At 45.2% G+C, this 20,241-nt stretch overlaps 1 long non-coding RNA gene across 1 annotated transcript in view; it reads left to right on the plus strand.

The window, feature by feature from the left end:
* Positions 1-20,241, plus strand: part of LOC124210518 — a 50,575-nt gene that overhangs the window by 5,434 nt on the left and 24,900 nt on the right. The window contains exon 3 of the long non-coding RNA XR_006881228.1: positions 4,451-4,592. This is a non-coding gene — a long non-coding RNA (uncharacterized LOC124210518). The remainder of the gene's footprint in view (positions 1-4,450; positions 4,593-20,241) is intronic.

Consider the following 20,241-nt stretch of genomic DNA (forward strand, 5'->3'; position numbering starts at 1 on the left):
CGCTAACATCAATCGAAGTATCCTGGGAAAGAAAGAAAGAAAGAAAAGAAGTCGTCGAAATAAAAATAAATTTCCCGTTGCACGATGCGCTGGACTGGCATTTTGGAGATGGTTGGGGGGGGGGGGAAGCAATCCTATCATGTGAATCAATGTCTATCGATCTTCCTCTCTCTCTCTCTTTCTTTCATCCTCTATCTCTTTTGCGTCCCTTCCAAGGGCTTCAAAGAAGAAAGAAAGGGAGGACAATGGCCAAAAAATATTTATTGGAGACGGCAAACACACCAAGAAACAAAAGGCGAAAATCAATAACTATTTCATGATATACAAGCGACAGGGAGAGGGCCCGAGAAGATAAACTGGCGTTCACCGTTTAGATCGTTAAAACTTGGATGTCAATGTGAACGAAAGCGTTCAGCGGCTCGATCATACAATGCCCTGTGATTATTACCATTATTCTTCTGACGGATATTATGTTGTGGATGGGTACGGAATGATTTCCTAGCTCAGCCGTTTTTTACTGTGTTGAGATACGTGCTATTAAGAAAAGTTGGGAGTATCCGGCAATCTCATTCATATCTGAGGATAACGTTCAGCCATGAAACGTCAACGAATGGCCAGCTTTCTTAGTCCTAACGTCATGTTCTTATATGACGATCTGGCATTTTTTGGGGGGTCCAACTTCTGGGATATACAACAGTAGTACGAGGAAGTTTATTTAGATTAAACTTTAGATGAAAACAAAGGAGCAGATAGTTCACAAATTTATTTGCTTTCTTTTTTTAATTTCTTTTCTTTTTCTTTTCGTACACGACGTTGTTTGACAGTTGGGGATTAGTAGGTTTCTCACATCTTGCGCATCAGTCCGCTATAAAACATCCCGCCGGGTTTATGGGGGGGGGGGGGAGGGAAATATCCCCATCTAAAGAACCAATAAACAAATCTTCTTGTGCTGTTCATATCTGCTGTGTGCCCGCCTACGCCCAAACGCGCGCGCTTGGTACTGGTAGTAAGTTCTTGTTGTCTAATCACGCGACTGCATTGTCGTGTGCTTAGAAAAGGCTAGGCGACTTAGTAACCGTTGAATTTTTTGTCCCAAGTTTGAAGTCCAAAAGACAGATTCGAGACTAGGTTGGCAGCGATTCCAAAATGCTAGAAAATAGTTCCAAATTGGCCGAACTCTTGTCGCTTCTTCTCGATCCTTAACAGTCAATTTGACTGGATTAAGGATCTACTGTGCAGAAGTGGTTGCAAGATGAAAGAAGTTTGATGACTTGGTAAATAAGGTTCCATCATCAGCTTATACTCTTGTTGCTGCCATTCCTGCTGTCTTATCTCCTGGCTCTAGTGCCGCCTTATGAAACATTAAATACCGTGACTGCCGCATTCAGTGGACGAGAGGAGAAGGGTCTTGTAAGGGACGCAAACTTAGTTAGCTTTTGACGGTATATAGGACAGGGCACGACGATCGTGCCACTAACGTCCGCTAGTCAACTCTATCGCAGTATCAATATAAATGATAGGGAGGACAAATAATAAAAAGAAAGGCGGTGGCGAAACGAAAAAGAAACAAGTCGTTAGCCTCAATCTTAAAAGCCTAACTGATGATCTGACAAACGAGAGAACGTAATTTTATAACCAGCCTTTTTTTTTAATGATTTTCGTCAACGCTGATGACGGTGACAAAAGACCGGGGTCTCGTACGGCACGTGTAACTTGTTTGCTTGTACACTTACGAAAGGATCGTTTGTCGTTTAGCTTTGTTTTGTTACGTTCTTTTCTCCCGAAAATTTTTATGTTGATGGACGGACGGAAGAGTGAGTAGTAGCCTGTTGGAGCCGGAACTGCCGTGAGTAGCGCAGCACGCACTCGGCTCGTGTTCAGTACCGCACAATACGCCACAATACACACTCTCTTTTGTCTGCCTCTTTTGGCCAGAACCTTGGCTGCTGACGTTCATCTCTTAAATTAGATCCGGGCCGACTGCGGACGCACTGGGAGATGAGCAAATTGGGTTGGAGCGCGCGTCTCCGGGAAAATAGAAAAAAAAAAAGAAAAAGAAAAGAAAAAAAAAGACGAAAATGAAATATAGAACCTGACGATGAAGGAAAGAAGCAAAGAGACAGAAACCGACCGAGAAGACTAAGCAGGGAAAAATAAGTTCTGACTTTGGCGACATGAAAAAAATTGGTAAAGAAAAAGAAAATGTCGTAAGACGAACGTTGGTACAAGCGGAGAGTTTGGTTGAGAAGATCCCATTCGCCATGATACAAAAACTTGTGGGGTAAAAAATGGCCAGCGAAAAACAAAGAAAAAAAAAGTCGTATGGAAGATGCGCAGTTGCGAGGTTTGCGCGCTGGTGAGTCTCGCAAACAAGATGAGGGTGAATTGCCGTGCACATGACACCATTGCATGTAACGATGTCGGTATTGATTAGATCTTCCTAGTTGTCTTTTTTCCCCCTCCCTTTCTCTTCACTTTGTTATATTATTGGTCGGGATAGCGAGTAGTTGGTTGCGAGCTCTTTTTACATCGAATGAACTTTCGCGACCAATCAAAGGATTGACCTGAAAGAAGGTTCTTTGAAGCATTTTCTTTTGACGCGAAAAGATCCCTTCTGATGGTAAATGGCATGGAAATGAGCTTATCAGTATAGATCTGAAATCTGGATGATTGACTTCTAAATCTATACCTAAGAAATCCAGTGTGTTGACAAGAAGCTAGGGAAATGATAAGCAAGGTTGATTAAATTTTCCATGGAACTCTTCGGCACTTATGTATAAAAAGGTTTCCTTAAAGTGTAATTGAGCATTTCAGCGTGGCACTACGCGACGTTGCGTCTTCTTGAAATTGTCTAATGTCAATCCAGACGGTCGTCTTAGTCAATTCGCTGTGTGCTTACTCTGCAGCATTGATTGTGGACTGAAAGCAACTTTTCTGTTCATTCAACACATTATAAATAAAAGTAGGGTATTGATTTATTCAACCGAATCAAGAACAAGTTTGTTGAATCGCGTTTCCATGGCAACGAAACCTTAACCCAACACATGACACGTCATTACGCGCCAGACGAAACTTTTCGTCGGTGTCGAACGAATAGCCGAAGATAATAGTTGTTGGAAGGATAACAGAATTTAATCCTTCGTTTCCTTTGTACATCCGAGCTGCTTTTTTAATAAAGAGGCACGGTGTTATTTTTCGAATTTTTTGAAATCTGCGACGACGATGATTTGCATTCGTACGGTCTGATCAAGTGATACTGTGAGACGTCTGGGCTCCCCATTTCCTGCTGCGTTCGGTTCATCCCGGATCACAAGTGCACGTCGTGGCTGGTGTTATTTGAGCCTGAATTGAAAACAAATGACCCTTTGAGTGTCGTCCGAAAATGAGTGTTTGTGTACTTCGTTCCATGCATTTGTCACGAATGTGGAAACAAAAAGCGTGCGCTTTTAGATTTCGGTCTTTTAGTTTGGAACGTCATCCCACTCTGAACAGTCGGACGGAACGCGAGCTCTTCCGACTCTTGAGCAAAGCGATTGAAATAGCTACAAATAGTTTGGTTCGTTCGGAGCAAGTTTGAAGAGCAGGATCCATCGGGATGGATTCCCAATGCAACTACACTTTCTTTTTCGTCGTGCTGCATGTTTTCCGTACGTAGCACTTTGTTCTGCTTCATTCTTCATTGTGTGTACACGAACTCCCGTATTCTACGTGTTCTCGGTCCCCCCATTTCCCCTTTTTCTTTTGTTTTCATTCGCCATTTTCTCGCTGCTTGGTGTCTGGTCCCAATAGCAAGTGAAAGATGTGTACGGCGACGGGAGCTATCGCACTCGATGTGAGCAGACGTGAATTGCTCGGGAGCCTCGGTCTTTTCCTTTCTTCAATTATCTCTCTCGCACTCACGAGAGTCCCTCAGTTCTCATTCTCGGATTGGATTAGCCGAGTTGGACTGTGTTTCCCGCTAGTCAGACTTTGACGCGTACACACGGTGTGTACAGCATATAAATCATCAATTATCTATACATGGCAGCTAGGCAGGCAGAGCTGGGCAGCTGTAGAAGAAGTGTGTATAGATCTACTACTACTATGTATATATATATGTTTACACATTGTTTGGCCTAATAGAACTGTGCTGCGTTTAGACTTTGGAGGAAATGGGAATAAGAGAGAAGGCTGCAGCCAGGGCAGAAAATGAAGAAAGACAGGCAGAAGATGGAAGGAAAGCTTTTTCTTTTTCTTTCTCTCTTATGGTGGAAAAGGAGAGACAGACCACTGGGAATGATGAAGGAGAGAGGTTCTTGTTGATTGGATCCGCGTCTTTGATTGAATTCCTCGGGCTCCAGTCGGCATTTGTTGTTTCGTACGCTCCTATAGATCCGCGGGCGATGTTTACACCCTCAGACAAAGTATACAAGACCCATTTTCATTCTGTTTTTGTTGTTGTTGGATTTAGACTCGCAGACTGGACGCGTCAGCTGCCAGCTGGAAAACGTACCTGACGATTCCCGGTGATTCTCCGCTCGCGTCTTCGGAACGAAATTAGCGAATCTCCTTCGCTCCTGATTGCTAGCGCGACTGTTTCATTACAAAAGAAGGTAAGCGCCTTTTCATTCTCTTTTGTTGTTTCCGAGGCGGTTTGCTGAGCTTCCATGTCGACGCCAAATCTGATTGACAGTGCAGAGTAGCGTAAAGGAGGGACTGATTGGGAAAAACAATAAGCTGTAAGCTGGAATAGTAGTCTATATAGTAAAGTAGAAATACAGTGCTGCTAGTGGAAAACAAGAGAGAGCGCGAGCGAAGAAAGAAGAAGGAGGCCCAATAACGTTCTATTGTGTTACGTACACGACCAGAGATTGAGGTGATCGAGCATTCTGGCTGTCTTGTCGGAGTCATTCGATTGCGTAGCCAACGAATGTGAACCGCTGTCGATGCGCTGCTGTTCCTGACGCAATCTTTCGAGATTGGGGATGTGCTGCACTATTGATTCCCTGATCAACCAGGGAGGGGTGGGGGACTCTCCTTCCTTCCTCCCCTCCCATTCTTTTCTTTTCATTTTGCTTTTGTCTCATCTGTTAGCAAATGCTTTATTATTATCAGATTGGTATACAGGGGGATGTAAGGAGGGTCGATCATTTGTTTCCCAATACTTTGGTGCCCTTGACGATGCTCAGACCACTTGAGAGCAATGAGGATCAGGGCGTACAGACCGTAAGGGTCCGAAAATTTGAAATTGCGATAGCATTGTCTGCCGCTGCTGAAATAACAGCACACCACGCAATGACGAACTTGTATACAAATGTGCTGCTTGCTTGCCAACGGCGTATTAAGAAGTTGTTGACTTTGCCCCGGATCTCTACTCCTAAACCCCTCCTCTCGTTATTATGATGATGATGATGATGAAGAACAGAGGCCGCTTTCCAACATGCGAGAGAGACCGATTCGACCGCAAAGACCGCCACCTTCATCAAACTGAGGGCTGTCTGGGTCTCTCCTTCTTTTTCTCCAGTCGCTCGACTTTCGAGTCCTCCAGACAGCAGCAGCATGACGTGATACAACCGTATTGATCCAACTCGTGATGAGACCTTTTCCCTCTACTCCCGTCCTCTTGAAGGCACCCTGCTCCTCCATTGCTTTATAGACTGGGGCACCGACAAAACGGGGGCTTGAAAGCGCCACAAAAAGAAAAGAAAAATAATGAAAAAAAGAAAAAAAAGACTAGGACGAAAAATGCCTGAATGACGCTTGGCCATTGTTAGATCCTTTTGCTTAAATGGTCCTATTCAGGGCAGCGCATATAGTCTAGCCTTGGCCCCGGCTCTGACATCCATAATAATGGTCGTTCCTCGTCTGGTCGCTCTTCCCAGCTGCTTTTGTCATTTTTGTGCACCGTACTTACTAGATAATTGCATTGATGTACGTACACAGAAGTAAGATGATACATCGATCCGATTAAGAGCTTGCAGCGATGCTGATGCGTTTTCGTGCTCAGCAGTCGTCTTAGGCGACATGGACGAATAGGCTCTAATTAGCGACGATCGTGGACGGACGGGCATCATTTATTAAGCACAAACTCGATGACCACGATGGGCAGCATTTCCAAGCACGCAGCAAAAGTGCGTGAGAGCTGTCATAGACATGTGATGTCGGTCGATGGTGCAGTGAAGGATCGTTCCAGTAAATCGTCTCGATATTATTTAACAAGGAGGCGCTGGCAGCTCGACAATGACCAGGCGACAGATTGTCTCTCCTCCTCCTCGATGCTATTTTCAGCGCTCCCGCAGTCTTTTTCTCCCTCGCGTCAAGTGTGGCCCAACCGAATTTTGTACCTATCTATCGACGTAACACCCAAATCCATACACCGTTCCAGCGTTCACCAAACTGCCGCTAAATGCTCACTCTATATATACACCCGTACCCCCATCGGTAGGGGACGATGGATGTAAAAATATATGTGGGAGGGGGGGTTGGTTTGTATGTGCCCTAAAGGCCATCATCCATTGAGGCAAGGCGGTAAACTTTGTGCGTCATAGGACAAGCTATATCTCTTTTGCCATAATTTAAGGCTAAAGAGCCACGGAAGTTGGGCAGAGCGCTGGCTAGCCGCCGTCTTCCGGCTATTCCCGGGTTATTTGCTCGTCTATTGTGATTGCCACTGGGTGGGTTGCATGCGCCGAAACCTCGAAAATGTTGCTACGAGAAAACAGGAGAGCCTCCTCTGAGCCCGCTCTGCCGAGAAGCGTGCAGAATCGATCCTTGTGCGGGAAAGCCACCGAGCGTGGGCGAATGCGGACAAGGGAGGGCAGCTAGGTCCTTTTCAAAAGAGACAAAGTTCATTCTTGGCCGCACACACATCTAACAAAACAAAATCGAATCTTCCGGCCCAACTCTATGGAATGTGAATGGCTCAGCCCTTTGCCGGCCGGTATGGATATGACTTGAAAGAGATGGAAACTGGCCACTGTAAAAGATAGATACTGCATGAATCAATGCCGTGTGTGTGTGTGTGTCCAGCCTACAATGTTTGTGTTATGTCTGCTCAAGTGGGTGCGGGTATACAGTAAATACGTGTAGGCGGAGTAAGTCTGTGGTCCCTTGCGCTTATTCCCTCAACCGATTCAATGGCTTCTCGGGAGAGTCTCCAAGGAAGAATACTTGGTACCCTCTTCAGTCTGCAATATCTTTTCTATATGCGCTCCAAACTAAGAAGAGACGGCCCATCCCGATAAGTCACGCTCCTCCGATCAAAGGCAGTGCCATCTTTTTTTTCTCTTTTGTGTGTGTGTGTGTGTTTTTTTTCTTTTTCTTCTGGATTTTTCCTGTTTTTCCATCTTCAGGTCGGGATGCTTCTCGCGTTTTATTTTCCCGCTCTCACCCCCCCCCCCCTCCCTTTTTCACCGTCGGGAGGCAAACACAAACGAAAAGGAAAGAGAATCATCGATAACCGGTGAAAATGATGGAGTCTTCACATCAGAGACTCTATAGAGATAAAAAACTAACGGTACCCAACAAATCGTGTAGCTTTGATAATGTCATATGAGTCGGCGATGGCTCTATGGGAATGAAATCAATCACGCCACCGACGTGATCTAACCGAAAGAGAATATCAAGCATGAAATGATCACAGGGCAACAACAAGGAAACCGCAGCGCATCGTGCGCGTCTAAAATACCTGGCAGAGGCCAACAGAGTTTTAGAGTGTTGGCCACGTGAGCAGAGAGAGAGAGAAACTGGATTTTTGTATTTTTTTTTCTCCTCCTCCCCAAAAGAGGTTGTGCCCCAAAGTGTCCGTCAAAGTGTCCAAAGTATTACTGATGTATAGCCAATATAAACAACAACAACAGTAGAATATACACACACACACACACAACGTCATAACACGGTACATACTGGACGTGCGGTCATTCCCATTATAATGAAAGCCCTTGGCGCACGAAGCCGCATCCCCCCACTTTCTCATGTCACTCCGACATGGTTTTTCTCCCAATGTTTTGTCGAGTCTTTTTTCTTCTTCTTCTTTTCCTACTTGTTAAAATCGTTTTTCTCTCAAACTGATTACGGCCCCGTTTTTCTCTGTGATGCCCGCATATGTAGTCGAGTGCACATACGCGGGACGAGATGGTGTTGACGTTATCGTGGTGATGGAGCCTTTTTCTTTCTTTTTTTCCAACACACACGATGATAGAGGACGTGGCGTCATTAAAGCTGCGTGCGGAAATGAGACGAAAGTCGACGACCTTCTTCTTTTATTTTTGTTTTCTCTTTCTCTCTCGAACGACACGAAAGCCAAGTACCATCTTGTCGCGTCAATGCCTCACCCCCTTGATGATCGCATGTTGTGCCCGTGGACGTGTTTCACGTTCGACGTCGTGCAGCAGGCAGAACAAAACAGTCTGAGCGGAGAAACTGGTTTCCATTGTAGGAACAGCTGAAATCAATTCACGTAGGAAACCGAAATGTTGCGTCTCTATAGGTCCGCCAAAATGGGTAGAATAAACAAGAGCCATTGTGTCGTTATAAAATAGCATTATTTTTTCCCTTTTTTTTTGGTTCTTCTTTTGTTATTTATTAATGCGTTTTGCTGGGAGAAAAGAGGGGGAGGCTTCTTGATTGGGAATACGTACGGAGACGGTGGAAAGCGACGGGACGTAAAAAGGGGTTAGCGAACGTAATCGAACGGGTCCCGGGTGCTCCACGGCCGTCAAGTGCTGAGCCGAGTTCGGAAATTACTCGTGTGAATCGTGATAATCGTAATGGAGGGAAGGGAAAACGGGGGCCTTGCAGCAGCAGCGGCAGCTCCCTGATCCATTATATTACAAGCGGGTTGTGCTCGCCTTGTGTGTTTGCTGAGGGTTGACTGTGCCCGAACGACCGAATAACCAACGACCAAAGCGAGTCTGAGTGACTCTTTGATGGTGAGCTAGCAGCAGCAGCAGCAGCTACATAATGCTATTTTCTTATACAGTAGGTTTCACCTCCCGTCATCAGCTCTCGTTTATTATTTATGGGCACCCATTTTCGCTGCGTTTTTTTTTTTTTTTTTTCTATTCTTAATTTATACGTTCGGGATATATTTTTTCTTTTTGTGTTCTTTACACTGGAGGCGTTGATCGCTCGGCTGACGGAAAAAGAGTTCCTACAACACCCCACATCATCCCGTTAATGGCGTGCCTAGCTCAACGGACTGATGATTTTGATGGTCGGGAGTCTAACCTATACTCCCTCTCTCTCTCTCTCTCTGCTGTGACGTCGTACACACTGTGTGTACGTAACGTATAATCCAATCACTAATCATAAATCACGACTCTCCCCTTTTTTTCACGAATCGTTTTCTCCGAGCTTGATTACGTTTGATGATGATGGCGCCTCAGCGGTCTCGATACTCGGGGATAAATGACTCTTGTGTGTGTGTGATATCGAACCCTGTGTGATAACTGTCATGATGATTCCGGAATAGTGGCGGAACAAGATGACGAATATGTACAACAGGGGAACGGTTAGAGACGCAGGAAAAAGAGGAGAAAAACAATCAAGCAACTGACATTTCTGGGCTGTTCTTTTCTGTGTAGTATTCCTCTTCTGTGTGTGTGTGTGTGTGAGGAGGATTAGTTTCTATACGCGTGTCTTTTGTTGTGTCCTGTTGAGGGTTTTTTGGGAGGGTTGGGTGGGGGGGGGGTTGACAATAAAGAGGCAACTGAGGGAAAGAGAGGCGGATGATTACAACAATGAGTCGCGTTCCGTCGTCATACGCTTCGGAAATCCGCCATTGTGCCCGCCCGTCGAGTCAAATTATTGCGGGCTTTCAATCATTTTTTGTTTTCCTCTTTTCTTGTCTCTTTTTTTTCTTGATACGAGATTGCCTGTCTCTCTCTCTTGTTTCTCATTTTCGTCTTCAATCTTCTCTTGTTCATCGCCGTGGAGATATCGCGGCCAACGAGTTTGAAGATGAGGGCGCACACAACTGAGAAAGAGAGAGAGAGACAGTTTTTTCGACATGTGGCAGGGATTTGTGCGCTACACGACGATGACTTTTATATGCCAAAGTCTCTATGCAATGCACAGTGAATAGAGAGAGAGACGAGCTAGATTGCCCCGCCGTGCTCTCGCCTATTCGTGCAGCATATAAACATAATATAGCGATCAATCGGTAAGAAGTTGACAAAAGAAATATCCCCAGTCGACCCTTTTTTTCCCCCTTTATTTTAACAATGGCAACCGTCGAAGACGTCGTCGTCGTCGACGACACACAAAGTTGTTAAAGGCACCCGGCTGCTTTACGGAATATCAAACAGAAGATGGATATGGTTGGGTATAGGAAACGAGAATCTCTTTGACAAGATATGATGGGAATGGAGCATCTCAAAGTCTTCCGTGCCAACGTACGTACGTGGGAGCTGGAAATTGATCCCTGGGTATACTTTTTTTCCTCTTTCTTTCTTTTCTGTCGTGAGGTACTCTAGTAGCCTAGGGTCCCGCTTTGCAGCTGACAATCCGATTGACTTTGTTGCACGCACCAGTCGCCTCGCGTCCAATCTTCTCTTTTCTCTTTCGATCTGTTTCTCTCTTCTGTCTTCCGACGCCGCTCTTATTCTTCCTCTGCTAACATTTCGAATTTGATCAATAACAAAGTGGAAACGATTCTCGCAGCTCCTACCGTTTTCCCCATTCCGCCTTCATCTCTCTGTTGATTCGCCACCATGAAAACGCCGGAAAACGCGTCTGCAAAGAGGAGTCCCGGTCTCTTGTAGTTTTTTTTCTTCTTCTTCTTTTTTTTGTGACTTGGTAGGGAAAAGGAACGGCAGCAGCCGAAACTGACAGCACGAAATGTGAAAGAAGGTGGAGAGCTGTGCTTAGCCTAGACTCTCCAAATATGCCGATTGAATTGGGGAAAAGGAAATGACGTTGCTGTTTTTATTATGATGAATTCTGTCTCTCTCTCTCTCTCTTTTATGTTGTTTATCCTCGTTGTTGTTGTCCTGCTCTTTTCTCATCTTAATTCACGCTCTTTTTCACGACCATTTCTCTCTCTCTCTCTCTTTTTTTGTTAACCCTTCCGTTCGCTTTCTTTATTTGGAAGCGGAGCTCGCGGTTTCATGACGCGCCTTTATTCACCGTCCAACCGAATAAGTTTTTTTTTTCTTTTCTTTTAATGGAAACGAAACGTCGAGGGGCCAATTAAAGTTCCTCCGAGTCTTTGAGACTTCAATGAGGATATCTGAGCATTAAACTTGTAATTTAGGAGCGCCCACGCGCAGCTCGCAGGGGTGTCGATGGTTATGAAAGCTCTTCATTTCTCTTAGCCATAGGAGTCATGGAGCTCGCCGGCTTCTTCTTATTCTTCGCCACGAGGCTGCCTTTCATCTCGCTCTGCGTCTCGTATAGTAAATGATCTTGTGAATTGCACAGGCCCCTCTTCCTTTTGATGGCTCCCTCCTCCCAGAAAAAGAGACTATGAAAGATGACGATAAAAAGGGAAAGATTAACAAGAAACTGTTCGGGGGCACAAGAGAAACGCGCACATGGCGAAAAAATACAAAAGGAAAAGAAGAGCAAATGACTAATGATCTCTTCAACTGCAAAGCATTTCAACAACACAATGCCGCGAACTGGGAGACGAATCCGGACTCATCGTTTCCTGTCCGCTTTCTACTCTCGTGAAACGCATCCAACGGCCAGTCAGCTGGATTTTCTCGGTTCTTGTTGGCCGGCTGGGTATCGAGCGCATACGCTGGATCAACAACTATAATAGCTACGCTATAATGCCTTGGCTATTCAACCAACTAGCGCAACACTAGACCGCTGGTATCTCGTACTTGGGAATGTCCGGATCACTTCCATTTGTCTTTTTGGGTCCGGGTTTTCCGTTGTGCACTGGATGCCGCTGGTGTCCGGTTGACCGAAATCGATTCTGCCGATCTTTTTCTTTAATATTTCTCAAGTCAGTCATTGTCAGATCGTCTCCCCTCCACTCTCTCAGACTTTTTCTTTTTCCCTTTTCTCCGATGGTAAAAAGCAGATTAAACCAATGACACAAACCATTATCTTAATGAAGCCGGAAATCCTTTCTCCGTAATTTATTGCTATCTCTCTTCTTCTTCTTCTGCTGCCTGATGTTTTATACGTATTCATTTTAGATATTTTTTTTATTTACTTTATTCCCTTTGTCTTGTTGCTGTTTGCCTAATGAATTACCAAAATTCTCTCTCTCGCTCCATCTCTGTCACTTTCCATCCTCCTCTGGCCTCTCTTGTCAACGACTTACCGCCACAGTCGGGTCCATGTCTGAACGAAATGCAGCGTGTGCACTTGTCAATGAGTCACACAAATGATGGAATCAAACGGCCGGAAAACTGACAATGCATGTATAATTTATCTGCGCTCAACTCTTAAGAGATTATTACATTCTGCGTAAAGTCGAGTCTCTGCGCAGAGAAATATTATGAGCAGCAGCCCACGAACATCCTGACGTGATAGACATTCAATTCAACTCTGATTTCGTTCATTTCCATTGTGGAGCGCAGCCGCGAGCGGCCAGCCAGCACCGGCCGTTACATTGCTCTAAACGACACGAACAAGGCGCTCGCTCACACACAAAGCGAAAGGAAACAATTTCGATAGGAGTTGGGGGGGAAAAAAAAAAGTCGTCGAAGTCGTCGTTGTCGTTGTGTCTTTCCGTGGCTCACGATGACCGGGCAAGTTTGTGATATCACCTTGACATCGAGTGCTGGGGGTTCAGCACCGCAAACCCCCTGAAGAAAAAGTTTTTCTTTTCTTTTTGTCTCCGCGAGCTTCTTATTCTTCGTTACGTAAACTTTTCGTGGTGATGATTCTGGCCGCGACCGCGGGTCTTTTGTTGGATGGCGCCACTGCGCCGAGGCGGTGAATCATTTAATCAGATCTGGCCTATAGTTTCCTTCTTTTGTCTCGTCACCACGTCAACTTGGATGATTTCGATCGCGGCCTGTGGTCGCTCTTCTCTTTCTTTTCGTTCCAAAAGTCCCTTTCAGTTGTCTATAGCTGACGAATCTTGTGCCCAACTTGGACGGAACGGCGACGACTGAAGGAAACGCGGCAGAAAGCGGGAGACGATTCGGTCTCGGTTCAAAGTTCACGCTCTTTTGTTATCGTGAGCGACATTGCCGGGAAACAACGACGCGTATCGACTCGATCGTTTTCAGTCCAAGTCCCTCGGGCACCATCCGACCGGAACGCCGACTGACTCCGGTTCGTTGCTGATTTGCTCCGGCCAAGAACCAAGAGCGCGTGTGTCCCTGTTGTTGTCATTTTTCTTTCTCTCCATCGTGAGCGGTATTGTACATCTGTATGCGGAATTGAATGCGAGTAGTCGATGGTAGACGACGAGAAGAATATGAGAAAAAAAGAGTGAGCTAGACTTCCGGAATCTCTCTCTCTCGACGCACACAAGACATTGTCGTCTTAATGATGGCAGACGGCTCCTATAGGATGTTTGTAATCTCACCATCATCAGTCTACACGCCTGCATATATACGGTAATATACTTACCGCGTCTACAGACATGTAGGGTCGTGGATAGACTGCACTATAACGTCTATAGTCTTTCCTTCCTATATCTTTTCCTTGGTACATTCTATCGGTCGTTGGAATATTCTCGGGTAGGAGGCAAAAAGAAAAAAGGGGGCAGATTGAGGGAGAATGAGGAGAGAAGGAATGAAAAGGATGAACGAGAGAAAGAAGGGGTCGGAGAGATGAGTATTATCTACCAAAGAAGGAAGGAGGGTCGAGGTCGGACGGGTCATGGCGCTTGATGATACACGACATGCACGGCACGGCGCAGCCAAAAAAAGAAACAAATTCCAGCCCTTGGAAGAAGAAGAAAAAAAAAAAAACACACGAAGAGACGAGTACCGACGCCATTTCCATACCATTGACTAATTGTATACATACTGTAAGTGCAAGGTGTGTGTGTGTGTCTATATACTGCGCTAGGTCGACTACATCCAACGCATCGTATCCCCACCGACGCTCGATCTTATATAGACTCTCTCTCTCTCTATACGTACATAGAGCCTTTTGAGGAAATGAGGTGGTTTCGATTTCTCTCTCTTTTCCGCCGTCCTATTGATTTGTCAGGCACGACGGAGCAGCGCAATGTACACGACTCGCTGCTTTCTATAGTTGCCTTCTTTTTCTTCGACTATTCTTTTCTGCCTTCCGTCCTTATCTATTGGCGCTGTTGTCGGCTGCCCCTCTCTCTCTATCGAGACACACACACTATTTGTGGGTTGCTCCGGCAATCGACCAAGTCGAAGCAATAAACACCTCCGAGTTGGTCTCGCTTCTTGTCGAAAAGAGCCGTGCGCTCAATCTCTCGCTGTGGGGGAGCGCCCGTTGGACACGCCAATAACTAAGTCGATTGGGGGGGCCAAAATGGGAAACGCTTCGTTGTCCGTTGATCTACGGTAACGGCCGGCCAACAGCCTGTCCCTCGTAGGCGCTGCAAGACGCTCGAATTGAACGTAATTGATAGATTCCAGTGGGAGACAAGAAGAACGCGCACAACCGGCGCCCGCCGACCCTTGCCTCACCTTTAGTCCAATGGATTGCTCATTGTCATGTCGTGCTCACTTGTGTTCCTCTTCGAGCATTTCTTTTTGTTTGTCTCGTGTTTGGGTTGGCGTTGCCCAGGGAAACGGATCTCAGAGTTGCAACCATGACCACCAACACCACGGAAAAGAGCTCTGCCACTTATATACAATCATATTGTACTACTATCTGGCCGTCCGTAAATAGAAGACCGTAGGTAGATGATATTGATAAGGGGACCAACATAAGGGGGCGGGGGGACGGACAAGAAGGCATAGTCTATGAATAGGTTGTGTTGACGGGTTTAAGTCTGTGGGCCCGTCTTGGCAACCAGGTGACAACTCACTTTCCATGGTGACGGTCGGCCGAACCCACCGGGTGTAAAAAATGTCACAACCTTCTCGGCCAGATTCGTCGTCTACACAGCCGGTCTCTCTCTTCCAGGATTTTGTTCTCGAGACGAACAATCACCTAGGCTTGTAGCGTTGTCAACCTTTATGTGCTTGGGACTCTCTTCTTGCCAGTGGCCGTGTCTCAATTGATCTTTGGCCATCTGTGTCCACACATCGTCACAAGGGAGATGAGAAAATGCCGCGGTTGTCCACGGTGTACCCCCGTGTACTTTGTACTCGACGGGAACCGGTCCGTACAGCAAAGTGTTTGATGTGCGACTCGGTCGGCTGGTCGCTGAAAGGTTAAATATTGACACGACCTTGTGCGGAGTTGTGGCCGAGAGTCTAAATGGCTCCCCCGACGAGACCGCAGTGCCAACAGAAACAATGACCGCGGATCATAAACAATAGCTCGACAGTTCACAACCAGCGAGGGCAGAAAGGTGGAAGGCACCAAGAAGAAGTAGATGGGAATGATGAAGAATCAACCTCCCTCCCTATCCTTTTCCTCGACAACAACAACAAAGAAGAAGAAGCTCCGTTTTTTTGTTGTTGTGTAGACGCTAGCACAACGTGCAAGTTCTATGCTAAGCGGCTGTGTCTTCCTCAAGTTCCCACGAAAGAGAAGGAAGTTTTTTTTGTTTTTCTTCTTCTCCCTTTTCATTTTGTTCAAGTCCAACCTCTTTTTTTTTTTTCTTTCTGTCTTTAAAACTTGCAATCAATGTTGGAACGCCTGGAAGCGACACAAAAGTACTTGGCATAAAAGAAGAAGAGACGCTGTATATAGCGCGTCGAATCTCGTCCTTCCAAAAGTCATTCAGCGTTATAAAATAAATTAGAAAAGAGAGTTGTTGAGAAACAAGCTTCCATCGAGGGTTGTAACGTTCTCCTTTTTTTTTTCGTCAATCGCTCCCTGCAATCTGATCGTTATTTCGTTCCCCACGGAAATGTTTCATCCCCGAAAGTAAAAGGGAAAAATCGTTTGCTTTTATTTTTTTACAGGGTTCTTTTTCTTTCCCCTTCAAGTTTGTTGGGTTTTTTGTCCCCCACTTTTCAAATGCCTCGTCGTCGTGTTTGTAAACGTGTCATTTCAAATGTTGAACAACGACACGCCAATTTTTCCAACTAAATGTTTTTTTTTTTTTGTTTTTTTTTTTTTTTGTGTGGCGTTTTCCTCAACTCCTTTTGTTTTGCTGATTGATTTATTGTTTGAGCTAGCGCGGTGTGCTGGTACCGGATGGCGTTCAAATTGTCTGTCTTAAGTATTCCAAATCGAATTTGTTCTCTTTCAGAAAAGAAACGAAAATTGAATTGGTTTAACAGATAAGTTAGAGATTGCTGCAGCTGTTGAAGGAACACATTTTTATTGAAAAAGGTTCGGTGAAGACGGTCGAATAGAAGCGTGAAAACGGAAGGAGAGTGAGAATAAAGGGAGCGAAAAGATCTTTCCCAAATTGACAGGTAGCACAGGGCTGGAAAACACTTGCAGTCCAGCAGTTTTTTTTTTTTTCTTCTTCTTCTTCTTCTTTGCCGTTTGCTCAAGGCGATTGAAACGCACCAGAGGACGCCAACAAAACAACGCCATTCGACCCGAACGAACGAAGGAAAAAGCGCTTGGCTGCTGCTGCTGCTGATGCTGATGCATTCTTCTTTTTTTTGACTTTTTCTTTAAGAATATTTTAAGCTGGGCGCACCGGGCGTCAATGATCCGACAATAGCTACCGGGCTGCATATACTATCAGGAGTTATCCACTCTCGAACTCTGTGGGAGCTTAATCTCGAGTAATCATAACGATAATACACAACGTGCAGCTGTTTAATGAAAAACAAAAAAACAAAAAGAGTGAAACAAAAAAAGGAAATAGGAAATTAATTCAATAGTTATCAAGTCGATTGCAAGGTCAGAAAAAAGAGTTCCCACTATGCAATTGTTTCGCAACAGCTTCACGTTCGATTGCGCAGCCTGTCAGGGAGCATCAAGCAAAGCATTCCCGATGTATTAAGAATTTACGGAAACCAGAGCACACACAGCGAGCATCTTCGTTCCGGGTTGAGCAGAAAACGTTGGACTATGTTTAGCATACCAAGAAGTGTGTCTGTGTGCGCGCGCGCGGCTTTGGTGGTGTTGAACCGGGGGGTCGACGTCCCTCCCCATTCTTATTCATTAATGAAATCGCTGTTGGAAATGGATGGATGATCCTTTAGACGATGATGACCATCTGACCTTTGCATGCCACAGCAGCGTGTGTGTGTGTGTGTACATTGAATGTTGTCGCGTCATCTCGGAGAATTTTCTTCCGATCGGTCGGGCCCCCCACCGAAGTCGAGACACAAATCAAACACAAAAATCTTTTTTTTTTTTTTTCTTCTTCTTCTTCTTCTCACAAGTTTTTATTTTTTCATTGAACAAATAAAACAAACGTTTCTTTCGAAATGTACAAACTCGTAAAAAAAAATGGAGAAATAAAAAGAAATTTGTGAAGTAAATAAATAACAAATTCCTTTTTATAATACAATAGGCTTATTGTGTAACCCCGAGAGAGCTCTGTGTACGTTATTTGATTCTGTCTGGCAGCAGGAAATTTACTTTGTTTGAGCGCTTCATAACTTGGCCTTACTTCCTTCTCCGCTGCGTTGTTGTTGTTGTTGCTGTTGCTGCAGTTGTTGTTATTATTTTGTAGTCTGTCTGTCTGTCTCTGTCGTCTATTGCATTTTGGCTGGTTGCCGGGGCGCTCTTTTTCTACACGCCCAACAGGTATACCCACTCCCAGTCTCTTTCACGCTCTATGTACTGATTTACTGAACGTTCTTTGTCCCCATTTTTTTTTTTTTCAAACAGAAATGAAAAAGAGGGAAACACAGATTTCATTTTATATTCCGACAAATAAAGTGCCGGGTATTTTTACATTTTTTTTTTCCGTCGCTCCGGACGGGCGTGTCGTTAGCTGAATCCGGTCGAAAAATTATACTGAAAGGAATGTAAGCGGGTTGTGAAGGGAAGGGAGGAGGGGGTGGGGTGGTACGTCAAATCAAATGACCCCCCTACGCAAAAATGAACACACTGTTGAATCGAATAATAATACTAAAAAAAGAAAAAATCATTCCTCCTTGTCTCCTGGTTTGTGGCGTGCGTGCCTAGCTCTTTTCTTTCTTTCGTATCATTCCACCTTTAATTGCGGCCGAAATAACAAGACACGAGTCCGGGACAAAAGAGAGAGAGAGAGGGGTATTGTGTAAGAGAGACTAGATATTACAATGCTGATGGACTCTGCGCTGTTTCATACATAGTGATGTACCTGAAGAATATAGAGTCGTGTGTGCGTATAAATGTATATGACGAATGCATGGTAAAGAAAAAAAACTGGGAAGGTTAAAGAAAGCAGGACAAAAACGAGAACACGTGCAGAGAAAGAAGAAAGGGATTTTTTTCGGAGGCTTCCTGTTGGTTCTATCAACAATCGCAGATTGGTTGGGAATGAACCAGACGAGAGAGAGAGAGAGAGAGAGAGAAAGAGACCGAGACCGAGGGGCCAGTGACATCTGACATTCGGTCGGGTCTTTCTCCCTCCTCCTTGCTCATTTTCGTTCCTCAAAACTGTATTACGTCTCCGCCGAGATGAGGTACGAGGATCAAGATGGGCTCGTAAGACGTGATCGGCTAACGGAACTATATCCTTGTTTCCCGTTATGACCGTAAACCCAAAAGCAAACAAAGCAAAAGTCTTTTCACAAAGAGAGAGAAAGAGAAAAACACAACACACGAAATGGGAGAAAATAAAATTGGGCGGACGGCAGTTCAAACTTGATACTGGCGCAGTGTGGGGTACTACATATTTATTCGGATCACCTGATATGCTTAATTGTTATGCACTATAGAGTTACACCTTTTACCAAAATTGAGTCTTTGCCCCTCCGCCAAAGTTGGGAAAAGTTGTTGGCCGCCCAATTTCATCCAGCGAAGCAAAAGGTGGTAAAACGTGATCATGTTATGGTGCTAACGTCGAGCCTTTTTGTTTTTTTTTTCTTCTTCTTTTTCTTTTTGGTTCGTCGTAAATCTTAAGTCGCGGACGCGGTGGAGCGTGAGCCCGACACGTGCATGCCTAATTGTATCCAATCGAGTGGACGTTAGCCGGACTAGCCATCTCTCCGTCTTGAAACACCTTCCCTATTTTTCTGCCATCACCACCGATCGCGTTATTACCAACTTTAGAGCACCAGCAACTCTCTCTCTCCCTCTCTGTTTTGTTTCCCTTTTCGATGGCCCGGCCGATTCGTCACGAAATAAAACGAGTTTCTGAATAGGGCAACGTTTCCGACATTTCTCGGGGCTCTTGCTTGATGTATTATCGACCTAAAGTCAGTCGCCAGCTTGCCCAAAGTGTTGTGTGTACGCTGCCCTGTTGTTGTATGTGTATCGAGCATTTGGGCTCCAAAATGCGTTTTTGATATTCATGAAATTCCAATGCGAGGGGGGATACTTTTTTTTCTTCTAGGAAATGAATCTGCTTCTGGAGGACGTTGGGCACACACACATACACGACACCAACGGTGGATCACACCGGATCGCACCGAAATACAAAATGGTGTTGTTGCTCGGCCGGTTTTGCCAACCGGAGCCACTCGTTTTCTTTGTTTTTTTGTTTGTTTGTTTTTTCGTGTCGAAGAGAAGAAGAAAGACAACTCGATTATTTCGACGAACCTTTCTGACCTCAACGCCTGTCGTGAAACGTTTTTGTAGCCAGGGCCTCCCAGGACTGGTGATGTATGTGACCCAACTCTCTCCGGATTTTTCTCCTTTTGTGTGTGTTGGGTTTGGTGCGCGCTTGGTGTTATGGCAGATTGTAGCTATGAGTGCTAGTCGTCGGTATAGTGTTTCAACGGCCAGAAAACACGACGGCCAACACGGCGTATAGTAGGAGCGCAGGGAGAGAGAGAGGGAAATTCGTTCCACTATTGAGATTTCCTGGAATGTTTGGGGGTTGTTTTTTTCTTTTTCGTTTCGGTTGTCCCGCGAGAGAGCCAACAAAACGCAGAGGCTCGTCGACGCGGCTTCGAATTTCACAGGAAATTTCCTCATTTTGAGTCTTTTCTTTTTTTTTCTTTCCATCACTTTTTCACCTCCCGAGTTTCTCTCTGTTTCACTCAATCTCTTCGCATAGCGGCCGGCCCCATTAAGAAATGAACATAACAAGCACACACACACACGCCAACAACTTGTCTTCCTCTATTTTTCCGCCCTTCTTTCCCCCTCGACTTTGTCGCCTATGTATATATCCCTGTGCGGGATATG

Source organism: Daphnia pulex, chromosome 2 (genome assembly GCF_021134715.1).
Source record: "Daphnia pulex isolate KAP4 chromosome 2, ASM2113471v1".
NCBI lineage: Eukaryota > Metazoa > Arthropoda > Branchiopoda > Diplostraca > Daphniidae > Daphnia > Daphnia pulex.